This window comes from Zootoca vivipara, chromosome 4, assembly GCF_965207765.1.
Source record: "Zootoca vivipara chromosome 4, rZooViv2.hap1.1, whole genome shotgun sequence".
NCBI lineage: Eukaryota > Metazoa > Chordata > Lepidosauria > Squamata > Lacertidae > Zootoca > Zootoca vivipara.
In genome coordinates this window covers 40,542,468-40,555,464 of record NC_142587.1, presented here as the reverse complement: position 1 = coordinate 40,555,464, position 12,997 = coordinate 40,542,468, and the positions used below count along the sequence as shown (strand labels likewise).

The 12,997-nt window shown below is 41.1% G+C and overlaps 1 protein-coding gene across 4 annotated transcripts in view; it reads right to left on the bottom strand.

Annotated features, from left to right (window-relative positions):
- SMS (spermine synthase) overlaps nucleotides 1-12,997 on the bottom strand; it is a 39,524-nt gene that overhangs the window by 23,471 nt on the left and 3,056 nt on the right. For 2 of the 4 annotated variants that reach the window (XM_035116152.3, XM_088668707.1), the window contains exon 2: nucleotides 7,070-7,186. The exons of the other annotated variants lie outside the window; for them this stretch is intronic. The gene's annotated coding sequence lies outside the window, so the exon portion shown is untranslated. The remainder of the gene's footprint in view (nucleotides 1-7,069; nucleotides 7,187-12,997) is intronic. 4 annotated transcript variants of the gene reach the window in all.

Here is a 12,997-nt window from a genome sequence, read left to right as displayed (position 1 = left end):
AGGTTTTTAAAAATACAAATTTTAAATCTTCACTTCCTTTTTATATCATGGTTCTTAGGTTCTCCTTTTGTTTTTGCAAGCTGAATAACACATATCAATTATAATATACACATGTAACTTGTTTGCCGCCCACTGCATAACACAGGTTTGTACAACGGGGATGGCTGTGGCTTTCTGACATACACACAATGGCAAATATTTAATTAGGAAAACACAGCACATTTCCAGAGTTCTATAACAAAAAGAAGCCCTAAGAGAGTGAGGACCGGATTCAACTAACCCAGAGCAATAGCGGAAGCCAATGCAATGGCTCACACTAGCCCACAGCTCCCAATCTGCTCTGGAGTGGAAGAACCCTCAGAACACGACAATGGGGGAGGGGGGGGTTCCATCTGGCAAGCATAAATGCTGGGACTGACAGAATGATCATAAGAGCACAACATGAATTTCTTCCCCATATTCTCTGTACTGAAAGCAAGTTTGTTGAAAACAACTCTATTTCTAATATAACATTTTTGCACTTCTGCAGCAATGCTCCTTACATCCCACTTGACTTCAATTTGAGTAGTGGGGGAACAGCATTGCATCACAGGTAACCATGGTTAGTATGATATTTTTTCTATTTATATAATATAGGTCCTATCTGGCAGAAATGTTGCAAGGACCATTTGTCTATAGGCTTCATCATTTTGTTGACTAATTCATGCATGGCAATACAGTCGTACCTTAGTTCTCAAATGGAATCCATTCCAGAAGTCCATTCGACTTCTGAAAACATTAGAAAACCAAGGCGCAGCTTCCGATTGGCTGCAAGAGCTTTCTGCACTCAATCGGAAGCCGCAGAAGCCGCGTTTGACGTTTGGGTTCCAAAGAACATTTGCAAACCAGAACACTCACTGCCAGGTTTGTGGCATTCGGGAGCAGTCACAAGGCGTTCGAGAACCAAGGTATGACTGTTATGATAATACAGAACATTCCCAATTTTTGGCAGGAGCACAGAACGATAGGACATAAGTCAGCACAATGTAAGAAAGAATAAAAGAACATAGAAGAAACATTTTTCTTATTATACTTTTGCATGAATTGTAACCTGGGGAGGTAATGAATAAAAAGTACAATGTTATAGGTAAATATTAACTCTTGCTCAGATGAATATCAGACCATTACATTTGCAAAACCAAATGAGCTTTTATGTTTTCAACTATCTGAATCACAAATTGATCTGCACGAAAGGCTGGCTTTTATGTTCGGGATGCATAGCCTGGCATCCTTGTTTGTCCAAGTGGGATTCAAAGAACAAGAAACTAACAGATGGCCATTTTGACATGTTTCAGGTTTCATTTTTCACCTTTTTTGATAGAAGCTAAACTTCCAGCAGAGTTGGGTGTGCCTGGCAATAATCCCACTCCTTTAGAAATTGCATTTTGCTGCTCATTAATTTTGAAAGGAGAGAAGAGGAACCTCAGGCATAGGAGCTGAATACATAGGCCTCTCTGTTTGGCCCTCGGGATACTTCTAGCTCACACTGCTTTCCCAGCAACATTCTGCACCCCCTCATGTACTGTTGCCTATTTGGAATATACCATTGATAGGTCTTCTTGCTTACTTTAATGTACAGGTATGTGCATTCGCGTAGAAACGTCTGGCCTTTGTGTGGCTAGAATATAGCCTATGGTCGAAACAGATGAGTCACATTAATTGTTTTGCCCGTTTTTGTCTCTGGCATCACCCAACACTGGCAGGCAATTCCCAAGAAAGGAAAGCAACCTTTCATCTGAAAAAGGACTAAAGACGTAATTTTAAGACAGCTTGGTACAAGTTATGCCATATATAGAAAACCAGCCCAAAATGGTTCCTTCCACCAAGTACAGTAGTGCCTCGCAAGACGAAATAAATTCGTTCCGAGAGTCGCTTCATCTTGCAATAATTTCGTCTTGCGAAGCGCGGTTTGCCACGGCAAAAAAAAATCGTCTTGCGAAGCACGGCCATAGAAAACTTCGTCTTGCGAGTCACCAAAAACATCGCAAAACGCTTTTGTCTTGCAAGTTTTTCATTGTGCAAGGCATTCGTCTTGCGAGGTACCACTGTATTGACTTTCATCAGCCTGTATGTGGTTGAGATGACTTCCTGGAAAAGTTTCAGGAATAAAAAATACTCCCCTGTTTTTCACTTCACCTCAGAAGTCAAATTTGAAGAGCTCATATCCCATATAACTTTTTAACTTTTTAATACAGGCAACTCCATGTGCTCCCGCGCACATGCGCAGTGCAGGTATCCTGAAAGTGGATCCTGGAAATGGGGAGCACCCTGGAGAGGAGTCCTGAAATTTCTTAGTTTTAAATAAATGGTATCAGTCAGCCAGCCGAAATTTCATAAGGCTTTGCTGATGCACCTCTTTCCTTAGAGCACAAGATAAACTGCTGAGATTAGGCAGGAAGGGGCTGCCACCGACAAGAAGAGGCTTGTACTTGGTGAAGCAGAAAAACTTTCAGGGAGAGAAATGCTTACTGAACAGCTTACCGGTAATCGATTAGGGTTGTTGTGAGAATGAACACTGGGGCACCCTAAGTTCTATGATAGAAAAGCGGGATAAAAATGGGGAGGAGAAAAGAGCCAGCGTGGTTATATTGTGGCTAGAGTGTTGGACTTAGCATGGGAAGACAAGATTTAATTTCCCACTGAGCCATAAAAAGCAGGTAAGCTTTGTTTGGCCACCTTCTCTGTCAGCCTAATCTATCTCACAAGGTTTGAAAGGATAAACGGGTGGGTGGAACACACACACACAACATGTATGCTTCCCCAAGTAAGGGCAGGAAAAAAATGGGAGAAAAAATAACTTTCTGGTTTACTGTTACAATGGTATTTTGTTCTGAGAAATGAGTATCTCCTTCCTGCATTCAACAAGTTATCTGTTTCGCCTTGTTCTAAGAGTTTTCATCAACAGTGCAGAACTGATAAGCAAGGAACAGACAGTCTCTCTCACTGTCTCTCATACATGCAAACAAACAAATAATATCTGCTTGAGGAAGGCCTTAATTGGAATAAGTATTAGGAATTTTGTAAGCTTTGCTCTAATATATGCCCAAACTGAGATTTTAAAAGATTTACTTTGGACCTGCTGTTGTTGTTCTAAAACTCTGACACCTACCACAGCGCCACCCGTGTCCCTACCAGTAATTCAAAACAAATCCTATAAACTTAGGAAAGCATTCTACGAGTGTAACCCTCTGGGCAAAATCTAGCGGTGCACAGGTAAGTGCTAGGCAATATATTTGCCTCTGTGATATTTTGCTAGAGGGAAAGGCTTGGTGTTCTATGGCTTAGCTACTGGTCTTCTCACTCTTAATTCTTGTGTGTGTGTGTGTGTGTGTTTAAAATATCTTAGTGGCACTTAAAAGCTTTCAGCCTGTGGTAAGGCAACAGCAAGGACATAGCAGAATGGGAGGGATAGGCAGGGAAGATGGGTGTGTTGTGTAACTAAGGATCATTCCCAAACTTGGGCAACAAGGTCAGCATCCTAGCAGGCTCAGCCAACATAAACTGGCTTCTTCTGCCTGTATCAAGAGGAAGGTTTCAGTGGCAATTAACATAAAACCACTATCTCAGAAAATATTGCCATAAACGTAATTGCTCCCTTTATGCCAAAACACAAGAAAGGATAGTAACCCTATCATATTTTGTTTCTTTGATTGTAGAAATATTGCCCCTATGGCGCAAGAGCAAGGATAAATCATTCTTCAAAGTACAGTGGTACCTCTACTTACGAATTTAATGCGTTCCGAACGCACATTCGTAAGTCGAAAAAAATTGTAAGTCGAATCCCATAGGAATGCATTGGGAGAAAAAAATTGTAAGTCGAAGCAACCCTATCTAAACAGCATCCAAGATGGCGGACAGAGCTCCATTCGTAAGTCCAGTCATTCGTAAGTAGAGGTACCACTGTATTTTGACTCTCATGGTGCAAACAAATTTCCACAACATGTTAAGTGGTATGTTTTCTGGTTCTTGTACTGCACAAGCTCATTTTTGCCTTTAATTAAATCAGTAACAAAACCATATCCAGTTCATTTTTGAAAGTTTGTCATTTGCTACAAATCTTTCAGTTTCTCACTACTGGGCTTAACAACTTCAGAAGCCATCACTGAAGCAATCAGAAATGCTTCAAATAAGTTTAAGGGACAAGGGCCATTGAGCTTCATTGTGGGCAAATTTCTAAGCAGACATGAAGTTAGCCCACAACTTACCGTATGCACATTTAACTTGTGTGCATTCAGCCTTATGTGTGTGCCCCTAAAAGCCACCTGAAGATTTTTTTTCATTTCCCCCCTCCAAAATTATATTTCAGCACTACTGAATATTTAATGTAGAGATTTCATTTTTCATTTCATATAAGTAAATGCAGTGAGGCATTTCACCCAAAGTCTGAGCAACATCAAAATAAAACTATCTAATCAAGAGTAAACATATTTCTGAGGTAAACTTTTATCAGTGCCCTTCCGTATGAATGCAATCCCAAATGCACCAATTATGTACCCTCCCCAGTGGTTTGTTTGAGAGCAGTTCCACAGAGACAATGCTTCTTTATCCCAGAACCTGACATCTATAGCACCTGGGAAGAAGTTGTTCAGTCTGCAATCTCCATCTTGGAACCAAACTAACAAAATGACTTCATGGCTACATCCTCCAGCCTTTTTTGTACTTCCCCCAACCCCAACCCCTGCTTTGTATAACATTTATCTGATGTTCTTAAATACTAGACAACTTGCCACATTTTTGTAGCTCAAAATAAAGGTAGTGCCCAACTCTTGATATGGCATTATTTTTCTTATTGACAAACCTTTCAAAATATTTTTCTGGGGCTCTAACAAATTCCTTCAGGATTTCATATTGGTTGTAGGCTGCATACTGAAAGTGCAAGTCCAAAGTTATTAAGAAAAATGATTTAGAAGTATTCATTCTATTTAGGTTTTATAACTATAGCTCATCTCTTGTCTTTGTAATCTCCAAGGAACCACTAATGCTCTATTTATCAGAATGCTGCTTGCCACAGAATTTCACTGCATGGCACTTCAGTGTGTTTGTTTATCCATCTGATGATAAAGCTAATAAAATTATAAAAATCAAAAGTTAGCCTGTGTCTGTTTGTTTTTAAAAGTGTACATACCAAAAACAAGCATAAACAGCATTCATTCTGAACAGATCATTCCCTATAAGCATAGTGTTCATATTGTGGTAGGAAAATATTGTGTGGGTCCCTCCTAATGGTGGTTGGCAACTTATTCAAAATACTTATCATCACTGTTCCCTTTACTGCATCCGTCCCAAATCACAAAGACTGGGAGAAGAGGAATGTTTATGCCTAGCGCCTAAAGATATGTAAAGAAGGTGGCATGCAAGCCTCCCTGGGGACAGCATTCCACAAGCAGGGAGCCACTGCAGAAAAGGCCCATTCTTCTGTTGCCAACTTCCAGGCCCTTTATGGAGGAGGCAAACAAAGAAGGAATAACCAGTTGCACATTTAAGAGGGGGGACATCTGGACTGCCAGTAGTACATGCAAAAAGGATCTAGACGCCTTAGGAGACCACAACGATCTTCTGTCACATGGAGGATGGAGCAAGTTTGTTTTTTCATGTTCTGGAGGAACAGGTGGGTGACTTAAAAAAACACAAAGAAAGAGACTGCTTATTCAGCAGATATTCAGGGTAATACCTGCATACGCTGGTCTTTAACTAGTGGGGCGTGGCCTAATCCAAGGTAGGTTGCAACAGGAGCACTACCACTATGCAAAGATATGGTGAACGTTAAGAAATGGGTCTCCAAATGTATGTTTGGGCTAAAAGTGAGTCTGAAAAAGTTGAAGATACACAGAATAGCTGACTAATTCCTCAGCACTGTTTGTTCTACAGAACCAATATGAGTAAGGCTGGAGTCCAGTTTGTCTTGCTTGCTATCTTTCAAAGTTAGCTATTAAACACCTCTGCAAATGGGATTACACAGGTTTACGCAAGAAGAATTTGGTAGACTAACAAGTATCACGGGCAAACAAGAGGAATTAACTTCTACGATAGTTTCAGAATGCAGATTGAAGCACACACACAAACTGATCTGAGTTTCAGATGATGCTTGTGAGATACTTCTAACACCCGAGAAGTTGCTCAGCCCTTCTTCCTTCCTCACCCCTTCCTTGCAACCATTCTCCCTATTTAATATTAGGATGATGCTTACTTTTAAAATAGAACCAAACAGCAGAGAGAGGGAGAACAGAGACTATATCTCAACCACAAGTTGTGATAATACAGAATACTCAAATATGGTTCTTCTACAAACGGAGGAAACATGGCCCTCTGTCACAAAGAAGCTGCAATTGTGTCTATATACCCAGTCGCACAACCTTTAAACCTTCATAGTACAGTGGTACCTCTACTTACGAATAACTCTACTTACGAATGTTTCTACTTACAAATGGAGCTCCGTCCACCATCTTGGATGTGGTTTAGATAGGATTTTTTCTACTTACGAATTTTTAGATAGGGTTGCTTCGACTTATGAATTTTTTCTCCCAATGCATTCCTATGGGATTCGACTTACAAATTTTTTCGACTTACAAATGTGCGTTCGGAATGCATTAAATTCGTAAGTAGAGGTACCACTGTACTGTTGATTTTGCTGGGAACTGAGCTGCTACCCAGCTTTGGAATCTGTTTCTTTATAATGTTAATAGCAAGCTGGCCAAGATCAACAGGCATGTGTCACATCCACATAATACATTAAAAGCACATGGCTTCCGCCAAATAATTTTGCAAGCTGTAGTTTGTTAAGGGTGGTAGGTATTGTAGCTCAGAGAAAGGTAGGCTACCATTCCCATGATCTTTTGAGAAAAGCCATGTTTTAAATGTACGGTATGTTGTGACCATTTGAGTACCCCAATAAAGCTGCCAGTTGTTCGATTGTTGTTCTTTGTTCTAAGCAAGTATTTTTTTCCATTACACACATATGTGTATATGATAACAGAACTAGATATCATTAAAATTACACAGGTTCAAATTCCCACTCAGTCATGAAACTCACTGTGTGACCGTGAGCCAATAGCGCTTTCAGAGCCGAATTTTCAATTTACATCACTGGTTTTGAGAATAAGGAATGGGGGATCAGACAAGGTTGGGGCATGGACAATGCCTTGAGCTCCTTAAAGAAATTGAGAGATAAAAAATGTAGCAAATATGAATAAAAGTCCCCATACTTTCCTTGAACTTTGCTGCAGTCAACAAGCAATATTGTCAGGTATTTATTTATTTAATATACTGCCTTTCTCCCACTGCAGGGCCCAAGCTGGCTCACAACATAGACTAAAACAGATACAGCTGAAATTAAAAAAAAAAACAACCCTAAAAACAGTTAAATACGTAAGTTATAAAAAAAAATTTAAGAAAACAATATGGTAACCAAGTTACCATATTAAAAACAGCACTGAATCAAAACAACTTACAACTACAGAAGCGAAAGAAAATATACAGCACAGATCATTAAAAGTTCTTGCCACACGATACTGTTAGTGGCCAAAGGCCTGCCTAAAAAAAAAATGCCTACCAATGAAAGGAAAGCAGAAAGGGAGCTGGCCTAGCCTCTTGCGCAAGAGCAGCCACCGACAAGGTAAAGCATAACAGCAGTGCTCCTAGGTGTCACATAGGAATTAGCAAAAGTGGAATTATGGTGCTGTAACTGGAAGGCTTAGATAACTCACTTGCACCTAGATCTAAGCTAGTTATATCAGGCACACCAGATATAAATTTGTTAGGCGTACTGCCTGAGCTGCATCAGTACAAAACTCTACCACTGGGATTCAAAGATCTGCTTAGCTTCAAGAGGCGTTGTGCTGATCCTGCATTTTTTTTATCTTTAGCCCCTAAAATGGAATGTTCCTACACGGTAGAAACTCAGAACCGCTTCAACCCCCTGATTGATCACATGCCAGTACTTAAAGACGAAGAGCAATTTATGCCACAAATAACAAGCGATGTGGCCAACAGCAAAAGTGTAGTCTCTCTTCAGAAGGAGGAATTGGTCGCTGACGCGGCCAATCATATGACATTTGAACAGTTACATTTAATAATTAAAACCTTGCACTGTATATTCAAAAGAATAGATGATCTTTCCTCCCAGCTGCACAGTCTTCAACAAAAGCTAGTTACTACTACACTATCGTCAGCCGGCGTTAATTCCCTTGAAGAGAGAAAGGCAACGAGGAGTTTGTCCTTAAATAACAAATGTACTGACAAATCTAAATACAACCTTAACCTTCAATTAGGTCATCAATCCTTGATTCTAAAACCAAGGCAAGTGAGCCTAACTATACAAAATGGGGACCCAAGATGGAGAACTCTGGGCGGTGCTAAGGAACTCCTGAAGGTGCTTTTAAATATTGAGGCAGCACAAATTGACCTTTGTGCAGTCCTCCCCCATCGCCACAAATCCCAGAGAGTCCTGCTTGCGTTTCAATCTACAAGAATTCCCTCTATCATATTACGAAGGAATAACACCAACGAGAGCCTTCATAGACCCTACGCCTAAACCCCTATTGTTGGAGGCAATAACCAAAGAGGTCTCAAAATCTGCTAATCCTGATCCACTAGTGGATGACAGAGTAGGTGTCCTACCTCAGGAGAAGAGTTATGTAGCCTCCACTCCTCTGAAAAAGAACAATGACCATCTGGTAAGTGGCCTGACACCTCCAGAAGAGATCGAACTCATTGCCTCCTTTGCAGATTTACCAGCGGTGGAACAAAAAGAAATTATTAATAGGCTGGAATCACTTAAACTCCAACTTATTAGGAAGCTCAGCACAAGAACACCCACATATAGCGAACATGACATCCTAGAAGAATCAGATCATATGGAACTCGAAATATCAAATGCTAAATGTATGTCGGTAATGGAGGATAAGATACAACCCCAAGTAGTAACTACCGGCCCTTCCGTCCAAGCAGAACAACCCGCCGTGCTCTTAATAGATTTACAAGACTCACCCTCGATAAATATTCCTGAAGAAAGCACTCATGACATATCACAACAGGTAAAATCCCCTTCTACACATTCATCGATGCCCGACCTGGAACCTTCTTATAGCACTGACCAAACAAGAGAAGAGGTGCCTTTGCTAACTTTCCCAAACAGCTCACTCTCCCAGCCTCATCCCTCATTGCGGAGTATTATGGATTCAACAGCAAGACCAGAGACGGAACTGATCGAAGACCCAACAGGCCACATAAATCAAGTAGTCCAAAAGACCAGCAGCAGGCCACAGAGAGACCAAACGTCTGACGAGATAGCTGGATCGCATTTGGTGGCCCACCAAACCTCTCTGGAAAAGGGGACCTCCCCTGCCCAAGGTCCTACTCCTAGAGGTATGAGTGGCCAAGTTCAACAGTCAGATAACTTTGCAAATCCTCCCATTCAGCTTTTGCGAGGGATTTTTCATCAGAGGAAAATAACTGGTTTTTTTTTTAGCGGCTCCCCTCTTCCCGTATTAAAGTTGAACCAACCTTCTGAATGACAGTTACTCAGAAGAGAGAGGAATCCCCAGCCTTCAATATTAAGTTGGAACATTGCTGGATGGAAAAGTAAAATATTAGATCCAGAATTCCAAAAATATATTAATTCCTTTCTTATCATATTATTACAAGAAACCTGGGTGGAGGAGGAAATTGAGATAAATGGCTTTGAGTCTATATGTCTGCCTGCTAGCCCGTCAGCGAGTGGTGTCCGCCCTAAAGGTGGCCTTACAATCGGTATCTCTCTTAAACTTCGGGCTAAACTTTCACTAGTGCATGCATTACCGCCTTATGCTATTACCGGACTGATCTCTGGTGAAAACTTCTCCTTATTGGTTACAAATGTTTATTTCCCCCCGGGAGGGTTAGCAGCTGATCTGACTTCTAGATGGGAATTCCTAGAGGATTTTTTACTTTCCTGCTATCTTAAGTTTCCAAATGTCCCTTCCCTTATTGGAGGCGATTTTAACGCTCGGATAGCTTCAAATCGGGAGGCTCTTATAAAGTCTAAATGGTGGGTCGACCCCGGCACTCAAACATACGATCCAGTATATATCCCCACTAGAATATCAAAGGATGTAAAAGTCAATAAGGCGGGAGTGATGCTTTATCAGATGACTTTACGCCTAAATTTAATTATATTAAATGGTAGATGTCCTCCAGATATTCCAGGAGAATTTACCCATCTAGGGTTAAAATCAAACAGTGTCCTTGACTATGTATTGGTCTCCCAGGATCTATTTTTGAATGTCACCTCTTTTAAAATTGACAATGCTCAATTTAGTGACCATCTTCCCCTGTCAACCAAGTTATGTGTTGACTGGCAGTTGCTCGACCGTTCCCACCCAATCCCGGTGATTGAGGAGTCGACTACTAAAAGAAAGGGGATTAAATGGTCCCCTGCCCTTGCCCATAGATATAGGGATTTTATCCGAGAAAAGTTTCCTGGCGACCAGCAGGACGTAGGAATAGTCCCGCATGATCCAATTCAGTGTATGAGGTTTTTTTCTTGCCTGATAGTAGTTTTAACTCGCTTTTTTTACTTCTCCAGCCTATAGAGTTAAAAACCATTATTTTAAATTTGGCGCCCCTTGGTTCAACTCCTCTTGCAAACAAGCCAGACTCCATCTACACACGATATATAATGACTATAAACTCTCCGGTGCTCCTGCCTTACCTCCATCTTATCCCCTGGCTAAAAAAGCATACAAACAGGCCCAGAAATCGGCCAAAAGGGAATGGCAACTAAATCGTTGGCAGACTATAATTACTGCCTCAAAATCTCATAACTCCCGGAAATTTTGGTCTTTAATAAAGGGAAGAACGAGGAATTATCCCCTAACGGTGATCCCGGCCCCTACGTGGGAGCAGTTCCTGAGAAAATATTTATCAGTGGCAGAAGCTCCGACCACTCACTGGAGACCTTCCTCTAATCCCCTTCCTGTCTGGCCCAACACCGACCCTGCTGAAATCTTAGAATTGATAGCTGAGCTGAAAACTGGTAAGGCTCCCGGGTCGGATTTGGTCCCTGTTGAGGCTATAAAGCTACACTCTGCATGGTGGGCAGGGATTTTAGCTAAAACCTTCGACGCCATAAATGCCACGGGCTCAATACCAGAAACATGGAAGGAAGCCATTATAATTACTATCTATAAAAAAGCCCCCCCCCGGTGACCCAGGGAACTACCGGAATATTAGTCTGTTATCATCCATTGGGAAAATATATGCCCGTTTTTTGCTCGCAAGGTTGATGAAGTGGTCGGTTGAGGCTGACCTGATTAAGCACGAGCAAGCTGGATTTAGATTAAACCGTTCCACAACAGATCAGGCAATTATTCTTTATCACTTAGCCCGGAAATACTCGTCACCTCGACGGGGCCAACTTTGCGCAGCTTTCATAGATTTGAAAGCTGCGTTTGATAGTATCCCGAGGAAATTACTATGGGATAAACTTGCCCGTTGGGGTATAGATAGAAGACTTCTGTGGCTTATCTCCCAACTTCATGCCGGGTCTGTGGCCAGGGTGAGATTAACCCCTGCTGGCGACCTAACAAACCCAGTGCCAGTAAATAAGGGCGTACGCCAGGGCTGTATCTTAGCGCCACTTCTTTTTAACTTATTTATCAGTGATATGAGGAACCCATTAGCCGACTCACAAAAATTTATCCATGCCCCTCGAATAGCTGATTATCGTTGTCCATTACTTCTCTATGCAGATGATGCGGTGCTACTCTCTTACTCCAGAGTGGGTTTAAGGAGGGCACTAAAGATTTTTGCAACTTATTGCTCTCTTAATCATCTGTCTATCAACCACACCAAGTCCAAAGTACTGATATTTTCAAGGAGTCGTAAACTTTATTCATGGAAACTGGAGGGTACGAAAATTGAACAAGTACATAAATTTAAATATTTAGGAATTTATTTTCAGTATAATTTAGGGTGGAAAGCGCATGTTGAATACCTTCAAAACAAGACAAAAGCCCTATCGCACTCCCTCCTCCGTTTTTTCTTTTCTGAGGGGGCCCTATTCATCCCTGCGGCCTTGAAAGTGTATAGCATTAAAGTGTTGGGCTGCTTTTGCAAATGGGCTGCTTTTGCAAATCTCTCACCTTTAGAGTCGCTTCAAAGCCAATTCTTACGTTGACTCTTAAAATTACCAACATGCGTAAGTAATGCTGCTATTCGTTTAGAAATGAAGATCCCTTCAGTTGAGTTAGTCTTATGGAGGCGAGTTTTGATTTACTGGATATCCCTATGGCATAAACTCCCGAACCACTATCTTATTCAATGCATGTGGCAGGATGACTTCACAAATTTGTGGACCGGAAAAATCCATGCCAAATTGTTGCCCTAGGAGATCTCTCCCTCTGAATTGCTCAAACTGGATTTAAATGCAGCAAAAAGGTGTATAAACCAAAGGTTGGATGGATGATGTGGAGCTATACCAAAATTGTCTAGATGGCGGGGGAGTCTGCTCACCGTTAAATATCGGCATAACCCCTATTTACCGTACTCCATCCTACTTAACAACGCTTACGGCCGCGTCTCATCGATATGCCTTCCTTAAAGCTAGGTTCAATGTTTTTCCAACTAACGTGCTGAGACATAGATTTACTAAGGGCCAAGTCTCTTCAATGTGTGCTTGCGAAATGAAATCAACTGAATCTTTACACCATGTTATGTTTATCTGCCCTATGTACAGTTCGGCTCGTGCTAGTATATTAAACTCCATAATCCAGCCTATGGCTGACAATCCAGTTGACCTTCAGCTAGCCTGGGTTCTTCATTCGTACAAGAGACGGAATGGAATGTTAGCTGATTATTGATAGTTACTGTATAAGTATTTTTTTTGTTGTTTTTTAATGACATCAGATATTGATTTTAGTTAGGCGCCTAAATTTTTAATCTTAATCTTAAACCTTCAAGATATGTTTTTTGAATTGTTAAT